Genomic DNA, 23,776 nt, shown 5'->3' with positions numbered 1-23,776 from the left:
AAAAGGGGAAATCGACAGTAACACAATCATAGTAGGGGACTTTAACACCCCACTTTCACCAAAGGACAGATCATCCAAAATGAAAATAAATAAGGAAACACAAGCTTTAAATGATACATTAAACAAGGTGGACTTAATATTTATAGGACATTCCATCCAAAAACAACAGAATACACTTTCTTCTCAAGTGCTCATGGAACATTCTCCAGGATAGATCATATCTTGGGTCACAAAATCAAGCCTTGGTAAATTTAAGAAAATTGAAATAGTATCAAGTATCTTTTCCGACCACAATGCTATGAGACTAGATATCAATTACAGGAAAAAATCTGAAAAAATACAAACACATGGAGGTTAAAAAATACACTACTAAATAACCAAGAGATCACTGAAGAAATCAAAGAGGAAATCAAAAAATACCTAGAAACAAAATCACAATGAAAACACAATGACCCAAAACCTATGGGATGCAGCAAAAGCCATTCTAAGAGGGAAGTTTATAGCAATACAATCCTACCTCAAAAAACAAGACACATCTCAAATAAACAACCTAACCTTACACCTAAAGCAATTAGAGAAAGAAGAACAAAAAAAGCTCAAAGTTAGCAGAAGAAAAGAAATCATAAAGAACAGATCAGAAATAAATCAAAAAGAAATGAAGGAAACGATAGCAAAGATCAATAAAACTAAAAGTTGGTTCTTTGAGAACATAAACAAAATTGATAAACCATTAGCCAGACACATCAAGAAAAAAAGGGAGAAAACTCAACAGAATTAGAAATGAAAAAGGAGAACTAACAACTGACACTGCAGAAATACAAAGGATCATGAGAGTTTACTACAAGCAACTCTATGCCAATAAAATGGACAACCTGGAAGAAATGGACACATTCTTAGAAAAGCACAACCTTCTGAGACTGAACCAGGAAGAAATAGAAAATATAAACAGACCAATCACAAGCACTGAAACTGAGACTGTGATTAATAATCTTCCAACAAACAATAGCCCAGGACCAGAAGGCTTCACAGGCGAATTCTATCAAACATTTAGAGAAGAGCTAACACCTATCCTTCTCAAACTCTTCCAAAATATAGCAGAAGGAGGAACACTCCCAAACTCTTTCTACGAGGCCACCATCACCCTGATGCCAAAACCAGAGAAAGATGTCACAAACAAAGAAAACTACAGGCCAATATCACTGATGAACATAGATGCAAAAATCCTCAACAAAATACTAGCAAACAGAATCCAACAGCACATTAAAGGGATCATACACCATGATTAAGTGGAGTTTATCCTAGGAATGCAAGGATTCTTCAATATATGCAAATCAATCAATGTGATACCCCATATTAACAAATTGAAGGAGAAAAACCATATGATCATCTCAATAGATGCAGAAAAAGCTTTTGACAAAATTCAACACCCATTTATGATAAAAACCCTCCAGAAAGTAGGCACAGAGGGAACTTACCTCAACATAATAAAGGCCATATATGACAAACCCACAGCCAACATCGTTCTCAATGGTGAAAACCTGAAACCATTTTCATTAAGATCAGGAACAGAGCAAGGTCGCCCACTCTCACCACTTATTCAACATAGTTTCGGAAGTTTTAGCCACAGCAATCAGAGAAGGAAAAGTAATAAAAGGAATCCAAATTGGAAAAGAAGAAGTAAAGCTGTCACTGTTTGTAGATGACATGACACTATACATAGAGAATCCTAAAGATGCTACCAGAAAACTACTAGAGCTAATCAATGAATTTGGTTAAGTAGCAAGATACAAAATTAATGCACAGAAATCTCTTGCATTCCTATACACTAATGATGAAAAATCTGAAAGAGAAGTTAAGGAAACACTCCCATTTACCATTGCAACAAAAAGAATTACATTAAATAGGAATAAACCTACCTAAGTAGACAAACGACCTGTATGCAGAAAACTATAAGACACTGATGAAAGAAATTAAAGATGATACAAACAGATGGAGAGATATACCATGTTCTTGGATTGGAACAATCAACATTGTGAAAATAACTATACCACCCAAAGCAATCTACAGATTCAATGTAATCCCTACCAAACTACCAATGGCATTTTTCACAGAACTAGAAGTAAAATTTTCACAATTTGCATGGAAACACAAAAGACCCCAAATAGTCAAAGCAATCTTGAGAAAGAAAAATGGAACTGGAGGAATTAGGCTCCCTGACTTCAGACTATACTACAAAGCTACAGTAATCAAGACAGTATAGTACTGGCACAAAACCAGAAATATAGATCAATGGAACAGGATAGAAAGCCCAGAGATAAACCCGCACACATATGGTCACCTTATTTTTGATAAAGGAGGCAAGAATATACAATGGAGAAAAGACAGCCTCTTCAATAAGTGGTGCTGGGAAAACTGGACAGCTACATGTAAAAGAATGAAATTAGAACACTCTCTAACACCATACACAAAAATAAACTCAAAATGAGTTAAAGACCTAAATGTAAGGCCAGACACCATAAAACTCTTAGAGGAAAACTTAGGCAGAACACCCTATGACATAAATCACAGCAAGATCCTTTTTGACCCACATCCTAGAGAAATGGAAATGAAAACAAAAATAAACAAATGGGACTTCCCTGGTGGCACAGTGGTTGAGAATCTGCCTGCCAATGCAGGAGACACGGGTTCGAGCCCTGGTCTAGGAAGATCCCACATGCTGCGGAGCAACCAAGCCCGTGAGCCACAACTACTGCGCCTGCGCGTCTGCACCCCGTGCTCCGCAACAAGAGAGGCCGCGATAGTGAGAGGCCCGCGCACCGCGATGAAGAGTGGCCCCCGCTTGCCACAATTAGAGAAAGCTCTCGCACAGAAACGAAGACCTAACACAGCCATAAATAAATAAATAAATAAATAAATAAATTTAAAAAAAATAAAAATAAACAAATAAACAAATGGGACCTAATGAAACTTAAAAGCTTTTGCACAGCAAAGGAAACCATAAACAAGACCAAAAGGCAACCCTCAGAATGGAAGAAAATATTTGCAAATGAAGCAACTGACAAGGGATTAATCTCCAAAATTTACAAGCAGCTCATTCAGCTCAATATTAAAAAAACATGTGGATATGGGGAGGGGGTGGGGTGAGATGTGACAGGGTAAGAGAGTGTCATGGACATATATACACTACCAAATGTAAAATAGATAGCTAGTGGGAAGCAGCCACATAGCACAGGGAGATCAGCTCGGTGCTTTGTGACCACCTAGAGGGGTGGGATGGGGAGGGTGGGAGGGAGGGAGATGCAAGAGGGAAGAGATATGGGAACATATTGTATGTGTATAACTGATTCACTTTGTTATAAAGCAGAAGTTAACACACCATTGTAAGGCAATTATACTTCAATAAAGATGTTTAAAAAAAAACAAAACATAAGCTCTGTGGATACAGAAAAAAACAAACAAACAAACAAACAACCCAATCCAAAAATGGGCAGAAGACCTAAATAGACATTTCTCCAAAGAAGATATACAGATTGCCAACAAACACATGAAAGAATGCTCAACATCACTAATCATTAGAGAAATGCAAATGAAAACTACAATGAGGTATCACCTCACACCAGTCAGAATAGCCATCATCAAAAAATCTACAAACAGGGACTTCCCTGGTGGCACAGTGGTTGAGAATCTGCCTGCCAATGCAGGGAACACGGGTTCGAGCCCTGTTCTGGGAAGATCCCACATGCCGTGGAGCAACTGGGCCAGTGAGCCACAATTACTGAGCCTGCGCGTCTGGAGCCTGTGCTCCACAACAAGAGAGGCCGTGATAGTGAGAGGCCCGTGCACCGTGATGAAGAGTGGCCCCCACTTGCCACAACTAGAGAAAGCCCTCGCACAGAAACGAAGACCCAACACAGCCATAAATAAATAAAAGCTTTATTAAAAAAAAAATTTTAAAAAAAATTCTACAAACAGTAAATGCTGGAGAGGGTGTGGAGAAAAGGGAACCCTCTTGCACTGTTGGTGGGAATGTAAATTGATACAGCCACTATGGAGAACAGTATGGAGGTTCCTTAAAAAACTAAAAATAGAACTACCATACGACCCAGCAATCCCACTACTGGGCATATACCCTGAGAAAACCATAATTCAAAAAGAGTCATGTACCACAATGTTCATTGCAGCTCTATTTACAATAGCCAGGACATGAAAGCAACCTAAGTGTCCATTGACAGATGAATGGATAAAGAAGATGTGGCACATATATGCAATGGAATATTACTCAGCCATAAAAAGAAACGAAATTGATTTATTTGTAGTGAGGTGGATGGACTTAGAGTTTGTCATACAGAGTGAAGTAAGTCAGAAAGAGAAAAACAAATACTGTATGCTAACACATATATATGGAATCTAAAAAAATAAAAATAAAAATATGGTTATGAAGAACCTAGGGGCAGGACAGCAGTAAAGACACAGATGTAGAGAATGGACTTGAGGACACAGGGAGGGGGAAGGGTAAGCTGGGATGAAGTGAGAGAGTGGCATGGACTTATATATACTACGAAATGTAAAATAGATAGCTATTGGGAAGCAGCCGCATAGCACAGGGAGATCAGCTTGGTGCTTTGTGACCACCTAGAGGGGTGGGATAGGGAGGGTGGGAGGGAGACGCAAGAGGGTGGAGATATGGGGATATATGTATATGTATAGCTGATTCACTTTGTTATAAAGCAGAAACTAACACACCATTGCAAAGCAATAATACTCCAATAAAGAAGTTTAAAAAAAAAGAAATGAGCTGTACTTCCCCGATGGCAGATCAAGGGAAAATGTTTCCAGGGACCATATGTGGACCCTATGATGGGGTGGTGCCTGGAGTTATCTAAGGACTTCATCTAAGAGCACACCCAGAGGTGGGACCTCCTAGACAGGAGGTCAGAAGGTCACCTAAGAGCACCAGCTAGAGGTGGGGTCAGAAGGGCCCCCCTTGTGCACACCACCTCCACAGACAACCGTCGCTGCACCGTGGCCCATTTACAGCAGCGCCAACCACTGCTCTCTCCCCCATTCCACCCTCTCCTCGATCCAACCCAGAGGGGTCAGAAACTGCTGCTAGTTTTCCAGCCTTAAGTAGGCCCAAGCTCAGAAACGGGGGAAATTTAGAATTTAAATAAATTTCGAGTTTCAATATAACTCAATGGGATTTTAGGCTATTCAAATGACAGATGTAGAAACCAAAAAAGCTATGGGACATATTCATAGTTTCATGGACAGAATGAGTCCACAGAGTAAGGTTAATTCAAATTACCTGCTAAGTCCAGTTTTTTCAATAAACCACTTAAATACTTCTAAATTCTTGGCAATAACTTTGAGAGTGAGGAGGGAAATGGCATGCATGAGACTGAAAAATTAGGGAAGTCAAGTACTAAGGATTTTGGTTCTTTATCCTAAAAACAATTAAGAGCCACTGAAAGGTTTTAGGTGGTGGATTACAAGACAGGATTTTATATGTTGTGGCTGCAGTGGGCCACGTGGTTTAGGGTGGGGTGGGTGGGAGCTGGGCTGGTGTGGAAGCAGGAAAACCAGTTAGGAAACTGGTAATCCAGCGGAATGATAATGGTGACTCTGATGGAGATGCGGAAGATGGAAAGACATGAGCGGATATTAGACTTATTCAGATGATCATATCTACAGGACTTGTTCACGATTAGCTTCAGGGTCGGGGTAGGGGACAGTTGCGGGGAGCAAAGAGATTATTCCTCGGTTTCTGGATTGAGCACCTGGGTGGGTGTGGTGCATTTTAACAAAGAAGAACACAACAGGGGAGGTTTGGTGGGAAAGGTGATAAGCGTAGTTCTGGCAAGTTGAAGTACCTGTGAGAGATCCCGGGAAAGCTGTCAGGTAGGAGATGGAGAGCAGAGCCTGGAGTTCAGGAAACAGGGTGGGACCACAGGCTCCACCGGAAGTGGGTGGTGAGTGCAGCCTGGGAGGGCTGGACTTCCTGGGCAGGGTGAGAAGGGACAGCAGGGCCAGAGCCCCAGATAAATGAGGGGATGGTAGAGGAGATAAAGCCAACAAGAAAATTTCGAAGTACAGGCCAGAAAGCAAACAAGAGGAGTGAAAAAGAATGATGACTTCAAAGTTTAGGGAGAAATAAAACACAATGTTAGATGTTGTTGAATGGCCAATCAAAATAAAGACTTAAAAATGGCCTTTAAGAATTCTTTTTTTTTTTAATTATTTATTTAATTATTTATTTATTTTTATTTTTGGCTGTGTTGGGTCTTCGTTTCTGTGCAAGGGCTTTCTCCAGTTGCGGCAAGCGGGGGCCACTCTTCATCGCGGTGCGCGGGCCTCTCACCATCGCGGCCTCTCTTGTTGCGGAGCACAAGCTCCAGACGTGCAGGCTCAGTAGTTGTGGCTCACGGGCCTAGTTGCTCCGCGGCATGTGGGATCTTCCCAGACCAGGGCTCGAACCCGTGTCCCCTGCATTGGCAGGCAGATTCTCAACCACTGCGCCACCAGGGAAGCCCAAGAATTCTTATATTTTTGAAATATATACTGAAATATTTTGGGATAAAGGATATGATACCTGGTATTTCCTTCAACATAATCCCAGAGTGGGTCAAGCAGGTGGGAAGTTGTTACTTGTGGAAGCTGGGTGTTGAGCACATAGAAGTTCACTGCACTGCTCTTCCTACTTATACATGTGTTTGAAATTTCCCATAACAAAAACATTTATTTTCCCGTAATAAAAAGTAGCTTTTGGATTTATCATCATGGAGATCAGTAACCTCTGCATAAATAGTTTTCATGAAGGCAGAAGCCAGACCGAATGGATTAAGCACTGGAGGCAAGAAAGAGATAGAGAGTAGACAGAGAAAGATGTGGGTTTGGAAGAGGATTTTTTCTTTTTCAGAGTTGAGAGACTAGAACTTGGTTATATCCTGATATAGCTGAGCCAGGGACAGGGAAAAGTTGTTGAATACAGAAAGAGCCTGAGAGGGTAGGAGGAGATGGAATGGAAGATTCTAGATGAAGAAGCTGACTTCAACTCTTCCTCTGATACAGAAGAAAAGGAGAGGTGGGCGAGGGCGCAGGAGGCCAGAGATGAGTGGCAGGAGGCACAGGGCCTGTATCTTCCTCTCATGTAGACAGTGCGGGCGCCTACTGAGCTGGGGAGGGAAGGTGAAGGGCTCAGAGACTTAAAAACGGAAGAGAACGTTTGGGAAGGAGAGAATTCTCTAGGAAAACATTGTAGGGTAGTGTTGAGGGTCCAAATGACAGTGGTGAGCATGAAAACTGCTTTGTGGGTTTGTTTTTTTTTTCAGCAACACTCTGTAGCCTGGGTCTGAGCTCACAGAAGAAGAATGTCCCGGTTCGTCAGGTTGTCGGAGGTTGGCCAAGGATGCCAATGGAAGAAAAATTGAACACAAGAGTTTAGGACTGTCGTAGATACCTAGAGTTGCAGAACAAATTACCCCAAAATTCAGCAGTTTAAAACCGCAAGCATTTATGGTCTCACACAATAGCACGCCAGCATAAAACAGTGCCATTTCATAGACTCACCACAATTTCAAATTATTCTACTTGCTTTTGCCCGTCTCCCCTCAATAAAAGGAAGCTTCCTGAGCGAGGGGCAGGGCCTGTCTTGCTCATTGCTGTATTCTCTTGGTGTAGAGGAGCACCAGGCACATAGCAGATGATAAAAAAATCTGTGAATAAATGAGTGAGTGAATGAGTGAAACCCACCAGGGAAAATTTTAGTTTCAATTTAGTGACAAAGTTTTTTGTTTTTCTTGAGGGAGGGATGGAGTTTCCAAGGGCTAATTTATTAGTTTGCACAGACTTTCAGTGGCTCCCTAATTTTATGCTACTATTTTTTACCCTCTTCTTTTTCTTTTTCAAATATAATTAGTTTATATATTGCTGCTAGTAAAACAGTTCTCGTTTTGTGCCATTGAAAAATCACCCTCAAATACAAACACAAATATCCTATTCTGAATGCAAAAGATAAGTTCCACAAAGGATTTCTGAAAAGAAAATATCCACTTAAAATCCTCCTTTCAATTCACTTTCTATATAAAATTAGAAATGAGTCTTGGCAACAATGACAACAACAAAAAATTGGTCCCTGAATGAATACAAGCATACTTAATGGCTCCAACAAACTTTTTGAAAACCACATATCTTAAGGGAAAATCCCCTTCTGAAATATTAATATTCAAAATGTTAACCCTAGTGAAAAAAAATAGTAATACCTTACTCTTTATTAGCTCCGGGGTTTATACCCTTATGCCACCACCCCATCCCCCAGGACTGTCTGAGACAGCAGGTGGTGAGGGCCACCGAGAGGCTGAGGCTGTGTGTGGTTAGGACCAGTATCTTGGGCTCACAGTCCCAGCTCTGCTCTCTCCAGCTGTGTGATCATGAACCAGTCACTTGACCTCTCTGGGCCTCAATTGCTTCCTCTGTAAACTGAGGTGTTCTCAGGGTTGTGAAGGTCACATGAGAAGCCATTAGAACACCTGAGATGTGTGAGTTAGCTAAGATTGGCTGTTGTCTCTATTTTTACAGATTAGAAAACTGAGTCAGAAATGTTCAGAGATTTGCTTAAGGTTACACAACCAGGAGGCATCAGAGTTTGACTCATCCCCAGAATTTGCCTCCAAACTGAGTGCTCTTTCTGCCTTACTACAATTATCTCCCATTTTAACAATGAGAGTATACAGCTGTGCTTAGAAAAAGTCAAAAATAAGAATACTAAAATTATAGCATACATACAGTCAGAAACTGACAGTGAGAATAACTGTTTTTACGTTCTCGCAGTGTTCCCATCCTGTAGAGAGCAATCACTGAAGTTTTAGAGATTTAACTAAGGTTTTACCAGCAAAAAAATACCATCATACTTTTAAATTACAGCTAAATACTAGTTCTTTTAGGGACTGGAGCTTGTCTCCATTTTTTAACATCACTCCCTCTTACTTGCCTCTGGAACCAGATGCAACTCTGCAATGTGTTCCCCAAACACAGGTGATTCTCATTCACCACAGTTGTGTTCTATCAAGTCGCCAAGGCTGAGTTAGCAAATTCCTAGGGGAAATACAGGGTTCAGTTCCTGTGAGCCTCCAGTGACAACATTTTTGTCAACCGATCAATACAGAAACTTGTTTTATGCGCCCTTCTGTTTAAAGACACCCCATTTAATAGATATCTTTGATTCATTCACACTGAACTCACGGCCAACCGCACTGTAACTCATGCCTGAACCAAGCTTGTCTAATACGCATATTTTTCGCCACAAGGCACGTCACAGGCTTCTTGTGCTTAGGACACTAGACAGCACTGCAGCACTGCACTTGGGGGCCATTTTAAACAGTATAATCAACAACAAAAAGCACAAAAATGCAAAAAAATGGCATTAAAGGGACCACAAGGACTTGCCTGGTAGCGCAGTGGTTAAGAATCCACCTGCCGATGCAGGGGACACGGGTTTGACCCCTGGTCCGGGAAGATCCCACATGCCACGGAGCAACTAAGCCCGTGCACCACAACTACTGAGCAGCGCTCTAGAGCCCACGAGCCACAACTACTGAGCCCACACGTCCTAGAGCCTGCGTGCTGCAACTACTGAGCCCACGCGCCGCAACTACTGAGCCCACGCACCGCAACTACTGAAGCCCGCAAGCCTAGAGACCGTGCTCCACAACAAGAGAAACCACTGCAATGAGAAGCCCACACAATGCAACGAAGAGTAGCCCCCGCTCGCCGCAACTAGAGAAAGCTCACGTGCAGCAACGAAGACTCAACGCAGCCCAAAAAAAACGAGACTATGAAAAGGGATGCTTTTTACAGCATTAGAGCTATTACAGGACAGCCGAGTGCAGCCTTGTTCAGCCTCAGCTGGGAACGTGTGCAGTGGCAACTTGGAGTTTCAGCCACTCTGTGTATGGCTATAAACGACTGTAAAAGTGCCCCAGGTATTAATTTGGGGGTTACAAATAAATTTTAGCAAGGAGGTGAATTCACAAATATGGAATCTGCCAGTAACTATAGGAAAGACGGTACATACTTGGAGCAGAAGGAGGCCGTGTGAAAGAGCCAGAAGCACTGAGGCTGCTCTCCTGTTAAGAGGTGAGTGGACAGGTGCCCTAGTCGACCTCAGTTCTCTTGCCTGTGATGTGAGAAGCCTGGATTAAAGGGGGTCTACATTTCCTCCCAGCAATAACATCCAGTGATGCAGGTAATGATCCTCATACAGGCATGGAACATACAACTTTATGTTGACTATAAAATATATGGATTACGGAACCAACTCTCTAACTCTAGGCAAATGCTTAAATTAACCTCTCTGAACTTCATTTTCTTTATGAAATGAAAATATCTATCTTACAGAGTTGCTGGGGAAAAAAGAAATAGAATAATAAATAAAATCACAATGTATGCAAAATACCTAGAACACAGTGAGCACTAAAATGTTAATTCTTCTTTCCTGAAGATGTGTAAACCCTGCTTATTAATATAAAGTTGTTCAACTGTATGCTGGGAAAAAGGGCTATTTAATAACTTCATAATGTCAAAGAATGATCAATGAGCAATATGTTTTATCAAGAATTTATTGTCGGGCTTCCCTGGCGGCGCAGTGGTTGAGAATCTGCCTGCCAATGCAGGGGACACGGGTTCAAGACCTGGTCTGGGAAGATCCCACATGCCACGGAGCAACTAGGCCCGTGAGCCACAGCTACTGAGCCTGCGCATCTGGAGCCTGTGCTCCGCAACAAGAGAGGCCGGGACAGTGAGAGGCCCGCGCACAGCGATGAAGAGTGGCCCCCACTTGCCGCAACAGAGAGAGCCCTCGCACAGAAACGAAGACCCAACACAGCCATAAATAAATAAATAAATAAATAAAGTTAAAAAAAAAAAAAAAAAAAAAAAGAATTTATTGTCTTCTAAACTGGCAATAAAATATGCCAAGATTGTTCCTGAGTTATCTGGCAATTAGTAGATTAAATGTGGCCACCCAGCCACAGCAAGTAGTCAAAATTCTCTGCCTTACTCATTCAGTGATTCACTCATCCATGATTCCACAAATGTTTATGGACTACCTACTATGTGCTGGGCACTGTACTAGGCCCTGGAGGTAAAGCAGAAAACAAAATGGTTAAGGCCCTGCTTTCCAAGAGCTTATTATAGTCAAGTATATGTGACAGCAGACAGTAATCCAATATCTCATGAAACATCTGGTGACAGTCAGGGTTAAGAAGAAAAAGTGGGCTAAAGGGATAGGGAGCAGTGGAAGGGGGAGTGCTCCCTGAGAGAGGGTGACCAGAGATGGCCTCTTTAAGGAGCTACCTCTGAGCAAAGACCTGACGGTGGGAGGAGAGAACCAAGAGAAGATCCAGGCAGGGGAGGGAATTCTGGGCCTTGAAATCAAGAGTGAGCTTGTGCGTTGGGTAAACAACGTGGAGGCCATGGGGCCAGAGTGTGGGCTCAAGAGGGGAGAGCAGTGGATGAGACCAGCGCAGTAACAGAGGCCAGCTCGTGAAGGCCAAGGAGGCTGTACTAAGGGCTTCGGACTCCATTCTGAATACTACAGTGAGCCAGCCGGTGGTGGTTGGGAGTAGGTGAATGACTTTTCTGATCTGTTTTGAAAGAATAACTCTGGGTGTTGTGTGAAGAAAAGACCATATGAGGGTTAAGAGAGGAAGCAGAAAGACCAGCCAGGAGGCTGCCCAGTAACCTAGGCTGGAGACAGCAGGGGTCTGAATCAGGGTGGTCAGCTCACACGTAATAGAGCTGGTGCTGGATAAACCATGCTCACTACAGCCATGGGGCATGGATTATATTCACTCACAGCTGGTATGCAAGGGGAGTAGAAACCCTGCACCCAAGTTTAGCTTAAACAAATTTGAGGGAGGAAAAAAAAAAGCACAAGTTCTCAAAATCACCCCTTTTTCCACTTTCAGATTTCTTCTCCCCAGTTTAATGGAGTTCTTCTCCTCCAACCACTGTGCCCTCACCCTGCAAAACTTTAAAAAGTGCAGGACATATTTGAGACTTACTTCATGAATTTTTAAAATTTGGGTAAATTTATACTGGATGAATTTAAACTGCTTTCTAAATGTGATGTAAAAAATATTTCAAACTTTTAGAAAGCATAAAATACAATTACCTGGGACTTCCCTGGCAGTCCAGTGGTTAAGACTCCACGCATCCACTGCAGGGGGCATAGGTTCAACCCCTGTCGGGGAACTAAGATTCCACGTGCCTTGCAGCGCGACCAAAAAAAGAAAAAATTACCTGTTTGTCACCCGATGAAGTAATAATGAACTATAAAGTAGAATAGAATCCTCTTAGTTGCCTCTCCCCAGTCACATACCCCTCCCTCCCCACAAGAGGAAACCCTTGCCTGAATTTGATACCATCATTTCTAAGTGTATCTTTATGCTTTTACTAAATGTATATGCATCCCTACATAGATACTATTATTTTGCATAATTTTAAGCTTTATGTAAATGGCATCACACTTTATATATTTTTGTGCTACTTACAATTTGTTTAGCAACATCTTTGTAAAAATCATCCATGTTGATATGTTACTATATATAGATCATGTTCACTGATAATGTATATATATAATACACATTTTTTTTAACATCTTTATTGGAGTATAATTGCTTTACAGTGTTGTGTTAGTTTCTGCTGTACAACAAAGTGAATCAGCTATACGTATACATATATCCCCATATCCCCTCCCTCTTGCGTCTCCCTCCCACCCTCCCTATCCCACCCCTCTAGGTGGTCACAAAGCACCGAGCTGATCTCCCTGTGCTATGCGGCTGCTTCCCACTAGCTATCTGTTTTACATTTGGTAGTGTATATATGTCAATGCTACTTTTCACAAAGCTACCCAGCTTACCCTTCCCCCTCCCCGTGTCCTCAAGTCCATTCTCTACGTCTGCATCTTTATTCCTGTCCTGCCCCTAGGTTCATCAGAACCTTTTTTTTTTTTTTTAGATTCCACATATATGTGTTAGCATACGGTATTTGTTTTTCTCTTTCTGACTTACTTCACTCTGTATGACAGACTCTAGGTCCATCCACCTCACTACAAATAGTTCAATTTCATTTCTTTTTATGGCTAATATTCCATTGTATAAATGTGCCACATCTTCTTTATCCATTCATCCGTTGATGGACACTTAGGTTGCTTCCATGTCCTGGCTATTGTAGATAGAGCTGCAATGAACATTGTGGTACATGACTCTTTTTGAATTATGGTTTTCTCAGGGTATATGCCCAGTAGTGGGATTGCTGGGTCACACGACTTAACCATAATTAATCTATCATTCTTCTGTTCAAGAACATTTATGTTTTTCTCAGTATTTTTGCTATTACAGACATACAACTATGAATATTCTCACATATGCCCCCTTTTACACATGAATCAACGTTGAATCTAGAGTGATGCTGTTCAAAGCGTGGTTCCAAGCTCAGCAGTATCAGCATTTCCTGGGAGCTAGAAATGCAGAGTCTTGGGCCCCGCATCAGACCTACTGAATTAGAATCTGCATTTTAACTATACTCCCAGGAAATCTGTATACACAAAACAAGTCTAAGAAGTATTGGTCTAGAAGAAGTAGTACTTCTCAAACTGTCCATGATGAATCAGTTCTGTTTTCATTTTAAAATTTTCAATCTGTTGTGATATTTTGTAAAACACAAAAATCATATGCTTGGATATTTCAGCAATGTGAATGCTACACAGGTTTCTCAAAAGGTACTCTCAGTTTCTGTTCTTACCTCCATTCACACCAGTAACAATCATTTTGTGGACTGGCGGGGGGTCAGCAAACCTAGCCTCTGGACTTAGAAGTGGAATCACTGAGTCGTCTGGGGCTCTCATCCTTAACCTTTTTGGATAATCACAAGTTGTCTTCCAAAGTGATTGTATCAATACACACTCCCACCAGCAGCATATGAGAATGATGGGTGTGAAACAGTATCTCACTGATATTTTAGTTTACATTTCCCTTATTTTGGAAGACTATTTGACAGTTTGCAATAATGTTTTTCTAATGCATAATCTTCTTGTAGGTTTATCTTCATTACTCTGATTTATAATTATTTCTGAGTTATAATTACATTATTGTTGTGACTACCCGCAATAATAAGGTTCAACCATTGGAGTACGGATATTGCTAAAAATATATGTCCCTTCTGTTGCTTAAAGCAACTATCCCATTCCATTTTATTGGTTTTTCAAACATGCTTAATCCACCTATATTTTAAAATATGCACAATGTTCAGTCTTTTAGGTTGTATGGGAGTATTTAAGAGTTACACTCTAAATAAAGCATAAGCTTCTTTTTAAAAAATAAGATTCTTGCCTTATTTTACAGTAAGATTGAAAATAATAATACAAAGTAGCACTAAGCAGATACATTATTAAAGTAACGAGCTGTAATTTCCTTATAGACTATTGTATAAAATAAATAATTTTTTTTTTTTTTTTTTTTTTTTTTTTTTGGCTGCACCAGGAGGCATGCAGGATCTCAGTTCCCTGACCAGGGATTGTGAACCCGTGCCTCCTACAGTGGATGAGTGGAGTCTCAACCACTGGACCACCAGGGAATTCCCTAAATTGAATAATTTTAAAAGAGTTATGCTTTAATTTTTTGATAAGGAAATGAGAAAAGACTCCTAAACTGGTAAAATTCTGCAACATCTTAGAACTCATCCATGGGTTACCTTAGGAAGGACGTGCTTGAAAGCCATGGGCCCATAGCATGCACTCACAGAAAGCCATTCGAACGAGGTTCCATCTTGGAAGCGTTTAAGAAGCTCTACCTATTTCTTTGCTGAAACCTAGGTATGTAGAAAACCTCCTCTCTCGTTTGTGGCATCCCTTAATCCCTGTTCCCACCCCTAAGCATCCAGAATAATCAGTTTTAGACATAAATCTCAAAGTGTCACCGAGCTCCTAAAATCTTTCTGTGGCTTTCTATCACACTTTGAACAAGATCCAGACCCCCAGCTGTGGGCCCAGCCCTGTGGTCCTGGCCCTCCACCTCTCCAGCTACATTCCCTGCATACCCTGCAACCCACCTCACTTTAGCAACACCAGCCCTTCAATTCCTCCACAGTTTACTCCCACACGGGGTCCCTGCACCAGGTTTTCCTCTTTCTGCTTTTTTTCCCCCAACCAATTTTCCCAGGCTGGCCCCTTGTTATCTGTACCTTCAGAGTGACCTTCTCTTACCACACAATCAGAAGTCACCATGAGGCACTGTAATTCACAAACACATTTTAATTCTATGCAAGCCCTAATGTCTTAGTTATACTAACTTGCTTATCATCCATCTCCCCAGACCAGCAAATAAAACCCAGGAACGCAAGGAACTTGTTTGTGCTGCTCAATATTGTATACTAATTTGCAGTCCACTGCTAGGCTCAAAGCTGGCACTCAGTACGTGGTGCTACATTGATAGGGAACCATTTTTTAAGTCTCTAGGTATACTCAGTTACCTGAACGAAAGAGCACTGTGTCAGATGAATGTGGAAGAAAAAAGGCAAAGACATGGTTTCTGCCCTCAAGGCAACTGGGAGATGACAGATTCAGCGTGAGGAAACTAATAGTTCAAACTAGCAAATAATCTCCAAGTCAGCGTTCAGTCAAGAGGTACCCTGCGAGTTGAGACAATAATTTATTAACCATTTAGCTAACACTATGCACTGCTGAACACTTTACATCATTTGATTCTCACAGTAATTATAGACAGGGAATTATTATTATCCTCATTTTACAGCTTGAGAGATTAGAGAAGTTCAAAGTCAAAGAGCTGGTAACTCATGGTTACCAGAATGCCCACTCTTTACCACCTCTCAGGAAGAGAAGGGATCACTTCAAGTGAAGGTGGTCTAGGAGGCTTCATGGAAGAGGGTTGGTTGAACTTGCCCTTGAGAGCATGGCAGGATTGGAACGGTACAGCAGGAGGTGGGAACCTGCCCATTTCAGATAAACGTTTCTGATTATTGGAGGACAGACAGTGCAGAAATGTCTACATATGAAATAGGGTAGTTAAAAGAAGACTCCACCTCATTTGATTATACTACGTAAGGGTGAAATCAATCTGAGAGATTTGAATAGAAAAAGTAATCACATTTAAAAACACAAAGCTACATCACACAGGGAGATGAGCTCGGTGTTTTGTGACCACCTAGAGGGGATAGGGAGGGTGGGAGGGAGACGCAAGAGGGAGGGGATATGGGGATATGTGTATACATATAGATGATTCATTTTGTTATACAGCAGAAACTGACACAACAACGTAAAGCAATTATACTCCAATAAAGATGTTAAAAAATAAATAAATAAATACTAAAAATAAATAAATAATAAAAACACAAAGCTATAATTGAACCACTTGGGAGCTATGAGCCACAAAAACAACGTATTCTTGAAGGTCCCTACTATGGGAATGACTCCAACTCTTGAGACCGTGTCCTCTGGGTGTATTAGGTGCTACAGTGCCTTCTTGGAGAAGCTCGACAACACTGCGTCCACTCACTGCTGGAGATGGAAATCAGTTGTCGTGTTTGGCAGAAGAATAAATAAAAATCTTTGATTCAGACGGTTTATGGAGTACATTAAGTGTTCTTAGACCAGTTGAACCTCCTACTTTGCCCTAGTTTCAAAAATAATGGAACAAACAAATTAGCAAATCAACAAACAGAATGCAGTAAAACAGCATTATAAGGCCCAGGTCAACGTCTGAGCCCACTGAGACAAATACTCTACTCTGCCTCTTCAGTGAGTTTACGTAGGTAACTTGGTGAAGAACAAATGTCTTCTATCCACCTGTAATACTGCTCATCTTTTTACCTCAGGGCCTTTTACTGAATAAGAATAGCCCCATCCATAGGCGCATACAATCTAGACTCAAGTGTTTTAATTAACAAATACCCACAGTGCACACGCGTCTGTTAAAAGGATAAGAATGAGAGAAAGATTTATGGGATTACTCTTTAGCACCTAAATATTTCTAAAATTTTGTTTGTCTCGATTATTTCATAAGGAACTCAGCTTATTTGCTCCCATTTGAACCACTTTACCTCTGAAAATTTAATTATATCCAGAAAGAAGGACACTGCATGCTGGTTTATCTTATGATCAATTTGAGGAAGGTGTCTGTTTTCATATGCACACATAAACCCAATGTAAATGTATCTTGGCTTAGGTGGGAAAAAATCATTTGTTGAAAAAGGAATTATGTTGAAGCCTTTAAATACTGATGTGTTAGTAAGTTAATAAGTATTTTCTCATCAGTGTTTAATAAATTTATAGGAAATATGAGTAATATCTGTGCACTTTGAGATAACCTCAAATTCATACGGATAGATATCAGAAAAGATTGTTAAACAATAAACTGGGGGGACTCCCCTGGTAGCACAGTGGTTAAGAATCCACCTGCCAATGCAGGGGACATGGGTTCGAGCCCTGGTCCCGGAAGATCCCACATGCTGTGGAGCAACTAAGCCCACGAGCCACAACGACTAAGCCCAAGGGCCACAAATACTGAAGACTGCACGCCTATAGCCCGTGCTCTGCAGCAAGAGAAGCCACCACAATGAGAAGCCCACGCACCACAACAAAGAGTAGCCCCCGCTAGCCACAGCTAGGGAAAGCCCGCGTGCAGCAATAAAGACCCAACACAGCCAAAAATAAATAAATAAAATAAATAACTAAATAAAAATAAACTGGGGAGTTATAAAAATATGACTGAGATTTTTTTTTTAAAAAAAAAAAAGGAGAAGGGAAGAGAGGGGAGACGATGATGATGGAGAGAGCAGAAGTTCTCATACAACCCGGGGCCCCCAGGCATAGGCAGAATTCCTAGCACACAGTAACAAGAATGAACTGAGAACTCTGCTTACTCATTTTCAGAGAGGTATTTTAACCTACTTTTACAAATATGAGGCCTAAGACTATCCAAGATTTAGTTTTAACATGGGTTGAAGAAAATAACTGTTGGAGGTATAATGATTTAGTTGTATGTTTAGCAATATAGATTAACATGTGTATACAAAGCATAACTAACTTGAATAAAATTCTATCAATGTTTTTCTTATACTTAAAAAAAAAAAAGATTCATCTCAAGTGGCTTTAAGAAGCAATTTAATCCCCACTGAAAGGAGCATGAGTTCTTTGAAGAAATGGTTGATTACAGGTCTGGGGCAGGGAATGTACAAGGAAGTGCACTGAACATCAAAAAGAATGACCTTAATTGACTATAACACATTAAATAAATAAATTTTGTAAATCCAGAGATGTGAGGAGCTCTTCTTTATAGACCAACGTCAGCTAATAAATGGAGATGAATTCACAAAAATAAGAAAATCCAGGGACTTCTCAGGTGGCGCAGTGGTTAAGAATCCGCCTACCAATGCAGGGGACACGGGTTTGGGCCCTGGTCCAGGAAGATCCCACATGCCGTGGAGCAACTAAGCCTGTGCGCCACAACTATTGAGCCTGTGCTCTAGAGCCCGTGAGCCACAACTACTGAGCCCGTGTGCCACAACTACTGAAGCCCACGCTCTGCAACAAGAGAAGCCACCGCAATGAGAAGCCCGAGCACTGCAACGAAGAGTAGCCCCCGCTCACTGCAACTAGAGAAAGCCCGCGCACAGCAACGAAGACCCAACGCAGCCATAAATAAATAAATAAATCTATTTTTAAAAAAAGAATTAAAAAAATCAAGGGCATGAAAATGTTCATTAAAAAGAAAAGAAAATCCACCTTTTGGCAACCTCCGATGTATAATGGATTCAAGGCAAGGATCATCAAAAAATGCTAAAACCATTAGGTGAATAGATTTTTGGTAACAGAATATTTGCATGGATTTTTAATTACAAAAAGAAAAGTGTATTTTTACAATGGCGAGTTCTGGCAGTCTCCACCTTAACTGAGGGACCAAAGTTAGCATCACTTATAGTGGAACAATATGTGCCTCCTGATACGATGCAATTTGAAATACACAACAACAGGGAGCTCCCTGGTGGCTTAGTGGTTAGGATTCCGGACTTTGACTGCCATGGCCAAGGTTCAATCCCTGGTCAGGGAACTGAGATCCTGCAAGTCGTGAGGCCAAAAGAAAAAAAAAGAAATACACAACAACATCTAGAAGTATTCTTGCAAAGAATGTTTAACCTGAATTTAATCAAGCTTCTAGACTAGCACATGTCATTAAAAATATGTGAGCTATATATGTAATATTAAAATTTTTAGTAGCCACATTTAAAAAGTAAAAACACCACTAAAACCCACAGGTGAAATTAATATAATAACATACTTTAACCCAACACATCCAAAATATTAGTGTTTCAACATGTAATCAATATTTTAAAAATTAACATTTTACATTCTTTTCTCGTACAGAGTCTTCAAACTTCAGTGTGTATTTTTACACTTAAAGCACATTTCAATTCAGATACTAAATTTTCATTGGAAATACTTGATCTGTATTTAGATTTCATAAAATTTACAGTTGAAGCAGTAGATCTGCATACCCAAGTTGTTCCAAACCTACTTAAAATTTTTCCACTAATGAAATTGAATGAGCTTTTAAAATTTTTTTTTAATTAATTAATTTAGTTTTTTGGCCACGTGGCATGTGGGATCCCAGTTCCCCAACCAGGGATCAAACCCATGCCCCCTGCGTTGGAAGTGCAGAGTCTCAACCACTGGACTGCCAGGGAAGTCCCTGAGCTTTTAAATTTAAATTCAAATTAATTCAAATTAAATTTTAAAATCCAGTTCCTCAGTTGCATTAGCCACATTTCGGGTGCTCAGTAACCACATGTGGCTAGTGGCTACCACATTGAACAGTGCAGCCCTAGACTAAACTTCTACTTTATAGAAAACAAAGGGGATAGACAAGTTAAATGACACCGAGACAATCCAGAACGTGGGACAGTCTACAAAATAACTGTCTCAGAATTTCTAAAAAGTCAATGGCATAAAAGAGATAAGATAGGGAGACTGTTGTAGACTAAGAGAGATTAAAGAGACATAATACCAAATGCAGTGTTGGATGCTTCTTTGAAAACAAAAAATAAAAACAATGTACAATTGGGGAAGTTTCTTGAAAAATTGTGGAACTTTGAATATGTAGTACATTCTAGATGAATTATGAAATTACTGCTAATTTTCTTAGGTGTGATAATGGCATTATGATTATATAGGAGATTGCTTTATTTCTAGGAGGAATAATAATTCTAGTGGGAGAATAATTCTAGAAATGCAACTTTAACCAAATATCAAAGCTGTCAAGAAAAAAAAAATGTTTAGGCATGATGATGTCAAAATACTTACCTTCTATGCAAACTTTTTCCAGGAAGCCACTGGAGGATGTACTCCTCCGAAATGAGGGAGTAAGCCAGGAAAGAGGAAGATGAGGAATTGAGGAAGCAGGGGATTTGGCATAGGCATGAGGTGATGAGAAACCCCAGGATGATGTCTGGGAATCAGTCTTAGAAAGCAATCATAACAGACTGGACCAAGAGGAGACAAGCTCCAGGAGAGATGTCTTTAAAAAAAAAAATGACAGGCAGATCATACAATGTTTTTTACTATATTGTGGAGAGTTTTATGACTCTGTAGGCGAATTTTGAGAGAAAAATCAATGACAGGTGCATTCAGTGGTATATTGGTAAACCACCTGTTTGAAAAGGAAAAAAAAAAAAAAAGAAAGAAGCACTGATTTGTAGCATTTGTTGACGTCTATGGCATAAATAATTCCACTATAGCCAAATTTAAGTTACCAGGATGAAGTCACTGAACACAGAGTTGGCAAGAGATGTCTACAACTGGCTCTTTAGAGCTAGTAAGGGGAAAAAAAGAGCATGTAATACACATTTGTCCCAAGCGCCAAATGTCCCATGAGCCAAATGAGTATTATATGCTAAAATTTAGATAATCTCTTATGGAAAAGGAAAAGAAAAGAAAAGAAAAAAGAAAAGGAAGGAAGGAAGAGTCAATAAGAGCTAGCTTTAACAAAATTTAGCAAACAAACAAAGCAATTATTAACTCCAGGAAAAATTTTAAATTTTACAAGAAAAGAAATGAAATCATAGTACCCCACACGGCTCAGGTATGACCATTTACATTGCCATAATAACGTACATACTGAATGCTTATTTAGCTTTTTAAAATGTGACATGACCATACTGAGAGGATGAGGGGGAGGGAAAGGAGTAGAAAAGAGAGATAAATTTTCATTATCAATAGATAATGCCTAAAATTGAAAAATTAAGAAATAGGAGAATGAGCATTTTACTTAGAAATATGAAGGTAAACTACCAGAAGAATGGGCCAAAAGAGATAAAAGTCATTGCCTGTGGGGTGCAGAACTTCAGAACGAAGAGAAGTGTGGTGGAAAACAGCTGGTTTTCTTTGCAAGTCCTATAGTACCACTAGACTTAAACACATGCTCATGTGCACACCCACACGGACACACACAAATAGGAAAGAAGAGCAGGAAAATTCAGACTTCTGGTTACAGAGGGCTGATTGAACCCAATTTTTTTTATCACCCCTTCCTCCAAACCTATTGAAATGAAAAAAGGAATATAAAAATAAAAATAAATTGATACTTCTGCTGAAAAGACAGGATAATGTACCAGCAGCAGACCAGGACAGTTAGGAACTTCTGAACGATAGAGAAGCTGGAATCAGACTGATTATTAAACACAATATTCGTGATTAAAAAACAACCCCACACAAGCTTAAGAGAGAACCTCGAAAAGCGGGTTTGCCAGCACAGCCCCACCAAATCCTTAAAACGATACAACCATTTCACCCCTCACCATCCTGCTGCCTACAGATAACTATTAGCTTTCTAGCGTGGGATTACTGACACCAGACACTCTCTCCCAGATGAGAGGATGAAAGCAGGCACTCGGGGCCGTGTGCCAGGGGATTTACAGCCACCGTGAGAGAAGGAACTCTTAAAGAAGAGTTTTTCTGGCCCCAACTCAACCCACTGTGCTAAACTACCCACTCATTCAGGGCATCTGCATCCGCTACCAGACAAACAGGGAGTCTTGCAGCAGACAGCATGGTTGAAAAGCAAAGCACGATAGTAGAAATAAGACTGAACAGGCCATCACTGTCATCCTGGAAAGCCACTCCTTTAGTTCTTGCTATCAAGACCCCCGGGACTGTCCTGGACGTTGTCCTTTTCAAGACCTGACTCTTAAACTCTTTATCAGTTCATTGAGCTTCTCCACGTCTTCCCAATAAATTTCTTTCTTGTTTAAGCTAACTACAGTCAGTCTGTTGCTTGCAATGAAACAACTCTTACCATGAAAAAAAGACAGCTGAATGGCAATTAATAAACTTAATTTATGTTATTATCATATAGTTATATATTTTATATATTTATAATGTATACAATATACTATTATAATGAATAAGCTTAACAATGCTAATATAGAGAATGCATTCTTTTCAAAAGCATATGGAACATGTACAAAATGATCTCTTAGGTAGTACACACACACACACACAAATAAAAAAAATTCCCCAAGAGTAGAAATACATGGGCCACAGTGTAAAACAAAACACCTAAAAATTAATACCAAAAGCATATCCAAATTTATTTACTTGAAAAGAAAGAAAAGCTGAAATTATAGAAAATTTAGAAAAGAATGGTGATAGGAATATTACCTGTCAAAAATCTGTGACAACATATGATAAAATGATTCTCAGAGGAAATTTTATAGCCTTAAATACAACTGCTACAAATCAAGAAAGATGGAGAATATGTGAACTTAAGTAGTCGATTCAAAAAGAAAAAAGACAACAAAATAGATACCACGTTAATAGAAAAAATGTAAAATATAAAATGAAATAGAAAAAAATAGCCTTGGTCAATAATACCAAAAGTTGGTCTTTTAAGAAATAGGAAAAGAGATAATCAAAATTATTAATGAGAAAGCATATGACAATTATTTTCAAATTTTTTTTTATAATGGGAGTCAAGAAGGCCTTAAGGCCTCAGGAAGACACAAGATCAAAAGCCATAAAAGAAAACACTGACATATTGGACTCCATAAAAAAATATAATAAAACAAAATAGAAAGTTGTATGAAAAATGAAAGACTCCATAAACAAAGTTAACAAGTAAGTAAGTTTTTAGGAAATGTTTAGGAAAAGAATGACTAATAAACATTTGAAAGAATGTTCAGCCATACTAGTGATCAGGAAAGTTTAAAAGCAATCAAGACACCATTTTTCACCCATGAGATCAACAAAAATTTTTAAATACGATATTATGCAGTGTTAAGAATGTTGTGAGGAAACAAGCATTCTCATACATTGTTATAATGGGGAATGTAAATTGGCAGTAGTTTTGGAAGGCAATTTAGCAGTATGTATTAAAATTTTTAATGCACATACCCCTTTGAATCAGGCCATTTCCAGAAATCTATCCTACAGAAATACTTGAACCCGTGCACAAAGATATATGCATAAAAATGCTCATTGAAGCATTTCTTGGACTAGTGAAAAAAAATGAAACTGTCTAGGTCAATCAGAAGGAAAATGATTAAAGGATTGCTGAGCAGCCATTAAAATGAATGAGAATCTATAGATAATTACATGAAAAATTTTCCATAACATAGTGTTAAATGGTAAAAAGTAAATTGTTGAATGCAAATTACATACTGTAGCCATTTAGATATGTGTGTCATATACAGACACACTTGTATGGGGGCA

The sequence above is a fragment of the Balaenoptera acutorostrata genome, chromosome 1 (assembly GCF_949987535.1).
Source record: "Balaenoptera acutorostrata chromosome 1, mBalAcu1.1, whole genome shotgun sequence".
NCBI classification, from domain to species: domain Eukaryota; kingdom Metazoa; phylum Chordata; class Mammalia; order Artiodactyla; family Balaenopteridae; genus Balaenoptera; species Balaenoptera acutorostrata.
The sequence above is the reverse complement of the archived record's forward strand: the minus strand, read 5'-3'. Positions refer to the sequence as shown.